This window comes from Fringilla coelebs (assembly GCF_963513975.1).
Source record: "Fringilla coelebs genome assembly, contig: SCAFFOLD_40, whole genome shotgun sequence".
Classification (NCBI taxonomy): Eukaryota; Metazoa; Chordata; class Aves; order Passeriformes; family Fringillidae; genus Fringilla; species Fringilla coelebs.
In genome coordinates, this window is record NW_028167217.1 from 628,690 (window position 1) to 632,942 (window position 4,253).

The window sequence follows — 4,253 nt, forward strand, 5'->3', positions numbered from 1 at the left end:
ACGTCCATCACCTTCAGCTGCCGGTGGCCAGGCTGAGGAAGAGCTTGTCACCCTTGATGTCATCCTCGCTGTCTCCAGCAGCAGCAGCAGCATCATCCCCATCTGGTACAGCTTCTCCCGAGGCTTCTTCTTCCCTGCAGTGAGACCAGACTCTCAGGGCTCTGCCCAGGGCCCCAGCTGTCAGGGAACCTGCACAAGCAAAACCAGCTTGGATGGCAGCCACCAGTGCTGGGCAGAGCAGCTCAGCTCCAGCACAAGGGCTGCCTGTTCCCATCCCCATGAGCCCAGGGCAGTGACACAGGCAGGACAAAAAGGTCTGGGTTCCTTTGCTTCTGATTGCCCAGGCATGCGTGGAGCTGGAACTTACCAGGGCCCTGGATCGAAGTGTGCCTGGGGCTGTCTCCCTTCTTCTACGGCAGAGGAATATCCTGCACCCAATTATCACATAACAGGTCTTCTAATGTGGGTCTGTCCAAGAAGTGCACAGATAAACACCACCTGATCAGATCTTTGCACTCTGCGGAGAGAAAGCGGAAACTGCCCGTCAGCTAGAGAAGGCTCCTGTCTGCTTTGCCCCACTAATTCCATGCCCAGGCCATTCTGGATGCGCTCAGAGCTGGGCCTGAACTTTCCCATCAATTCCCTGTTCTGGAGGAGAGCAGGACATGTGCCACCTCCTCAGCAGCTGCCAGAGCGGGATGCTCACGAGCCCGCTGCTGCCTCCCAGCACTGGTATTCCCCCCGTGCCCAGAGAAGAGGATCCACCTTGAGAGAGCCTTTGTGGCAGCGAGAGCTGGCCCCAGCAGATGTTCCAGCCCCTCCTGAAAGGGTGCTCCCCGCAGACCACCTGGTGCAGCAGGATGCCCAGGGACCAGACCGTTGCTGCCTCGCTGTGGTACCAGCCAAAATTGTTCCATTCTGGGGGGCTGTATGACGGTGTTCCTATGGAATACAGATGGAGTTCAGCAGGGGGATGCTGCTGCTCCCACAGCCTGGCCCCAGCATCCCTGGGCGTGCGGGGGCTGCCTCAGTGGCACACAGGGTGACCACTGCCCTCTTGCCAGCACCTGGGACTTGTGCACAAACTTAGGCTTGGAAAAGAAGCCACTGGTGTCACAAGAGGGAAGCCCTGGCTAGGCCTGACCATGAAATGCAAAGGAAAAACCCACTCTGTGCTGGGGAAAAAACATGCCCTTATCCTCCCTGCCTGCATTGCCCCAAAAATATCATGAAGCCAAGGCAAACAGGGCGAGTGGAGCAGTCCAAGCCCTTCCTCTCACCTGCACACTAAACTGGCTGGGGCACAGGTTCCGGCCCCCCCTGTCTGCTGCCCCCACCCATGGGGGGTTTTGTCGGGCTGGCTGCCCCAGCCGAGCCCCAGTCCTGGGCAGAGGGGCTGGCAAAGGCTGCCAGCAGGGCTGGAAGATGGCTCCCCACCCAGCCCCGCTCTAAAGCAACTCAGCTGAAGACTCAGTCCCCTGACTGGCAGCAAAAGTGAGAATCCCCACTGCCACAGCCAGCTTGGCCTGGGAGATATTGGGCCATGAGATGCCAGCACAGGGAACACACCCCTGTGGAGGCTCACCTGCAAAGTGAGTGTAGCCTGTGTCCTGCAGGTAGGTGCCACAGCCAAAGTCGATCAGTTTGGCCTGCCCGGTGCCCAGGTCAACCAGGATGTTCCCTGGTTTGATGTCTCGGTGCAGGACCCCGCAGCTGGTGCAGTGCCGCACGGCCTCCAGCACCTGGCAGAACAGCTCCCGCGCCTCCTCCTCGGGCAGGAACCCCCGTGCCTGAATGAAATGCCACAGGTCCTGACACCGCTCTGGCCGGTTCCAGCACCATCACGACGTTGTTGGGGAGCTCCAGCCACTCCAGCAACTGCACCACACCAGGGAAGCCGGTGGACACCTTGGCCAGCAGCACCACCTCCAGCGGTGCGCTGGTGCCGTCGGGCTGCGGGAGGAGCACGATGCCGTCAGTGGGGGCCGATGCCGTGCCAGGCCTGGGAAAGCCCTCACCCAGCCCGGGATGCTCTGCACCCTGCGCTGGCCCCACGCCCGCTCCCCCTCGAGCCGTCCTGGCGGCTTCCACCCTGCCGGGCCTCGCCTCATCCCCGCCCGGCAGCCCCGCTCACTCACCAGCTCGCCCCAGTGCCGGACGCGGTTCCGTGGCACCCTTTTGATGGCCACCTGCAAGCCAAGGGGAGCAGCGGGATGAGCTCACCGTCCACCCTGCCCAGCCCCAGCCCCATCCTCCTCCTCCTCCTCCGCACCCTCCCCATCCGCCCGCCGCCAGCCCCGCCGCTCACCTTGGCGCCGTCCGAGAGCCGCGTGGCCGCGAAGACGCTGCCGAAGCCGCCGCGCCCCTGCAGCGAACCCAGCCGGTACCGCTCCTGCAGGGCCTCCTGCGCCTTCCCTGCGGGCGGGACGAGGCTGTCAGCACTCGGCCCGGAGCCAGCAACGGCCCCCGAGCGCCCCTCACCCGCCCCGGGCCGGCCATGCCCAGGCGTTCGCTCCTTGGAACGCGGCACGGGAGGCTCGGGGCCGGCGGCCGCGCTGCCAAGCGGCGGAGCTCGGGCCGGGGAAGCCGCAGCCGAGGCGGCGGGAGCGGCCGCGTCGCGTGGGTCCTCCGTGGGCCCCGGGACGAGCCAGGGCCGGGTTCGGGATCGGGATCGGGGTCGGGGTCGGAGCCGGGGTCGGGTTCGGGTCCGGGGCCGGGCTCGGGCCAGGCAGAGGCAAAGGGCGGCGATGCCGCCCCAGCCCCAGGCACTGATGCCCGCCCAGCAGCGCCACCGCCAGTACGGCCAGAGCCGGGCGGAGGCGAGACCGCGGCGGGACGCCCGGGGCCGGGCACGGGGCAGCCCCGCCCGGGGCCGGGGGCGGGGGCGGGCCGGGGGCATGGCCCGGCCCAGCACGGGGAGAAGCAGGCGGGGGGAGGAGAGAGAGGCCGGGGAACGGACCCCGAGAAAAGGGCGCCCGACAGTGGGAAAGGGAGAGAAAGGGAAAGAGAAAGAGAAAAACAGAGAAAGAAGAGAAAGATAATCTCTTTTTGCTTCCGCTGCCGCCGGTGCTGCCGCCGGTGCTGCCGCCGGTGCTGCCGCCGCTGCTGCTGCTGCTGCTGCAACTGAAGCACCGGGGCCGTTCGTCCCCGTGTCCGTTCCCCGCTCGCCCCACGAGCCCCACGGCCGAGCCCCGCGCGCCCCGGGGCCAGCCCCTGAGTCTGTCCAAACACGGGAACTTTGCAGCGTTGAGCCCAGATGCAGAGCCCTGACTCCTGCACGCTGGCAGAGCAATCCCCTCGCTTGCTGCTGTGCATTGTCCTTACTGAGGGTCAAACACTGTCGGGGCACCTTCCCTTGGTGTAGGATTCCTACCTGACCCCAGCACTGCACTTACATCTCCAGTGTTGCTTTCCAGTAAAAACAGGGGAAGGAAAAGGGTGTGTGGCCCACGGTATTTTAGGGTGTCTAAAACTCACTGAGTCACCGGACTTAGAGGTGAGGTGCATTTGGAATAAATGGGATGGAGAAGTAGTGCAATATAGAAACGGGGAGCATAGAAATAAATAGAGGAAAACATCTTGGATTGTCTCTTTCGTTTTCATTTCACTTCTGGAAAGCTGTTTCAGTTTTCCAGGGACCTTCTCCTGTCTGCTCTTCTCAAGAACCTCTTGTGGTGAACAAGGTTGAGCTTCTGTCACAAGATTTGCCACCAGCTGCAGCTTCTCTTGGCTTTCCACACTGCACTGTGTGTGCAGCAGGACTTTTGCAGAAAAGCAGGACAAATGTTTGGAGAACTTTACATGTCCTTTCTTTTCCTGGCTGGCTGGGGAGTTTTGCCACTCGCGAAGTTTTCATTGTGACTGTTTGTGCTGGTTTCGGGTAATGTTTGGGAGGAAAACTCCAAAAGGGATCAGTATAAAAAGCAAGTTCAAGCGGCCCCTCCCCCTACTAATTCAGGAAAAAACTTCTCTGGAGAAAAGGGAAAAACCAGTTTATTTGACAAGTAAAGTATTCACAAGCATAAAAAATTAATAATATTAAATACAACCTCTCACAGTGTGGAAGAGATGGCACATTCAGAAAGTCCTTTTTGTGGGTTGTAGTTGGCTCACTCGGTCTCTTCTAAGTCCCTCTGGCGCTGGAATGCAGCGTCCCAGACCTCGGCGGGCCACAGGTGTGAGCTGCCGATGTTTTCCTGGGTTTTCAGTCCAGAGCGGGATTAAATAGTTCCAAGAAAAAGGAAAGTCACAGT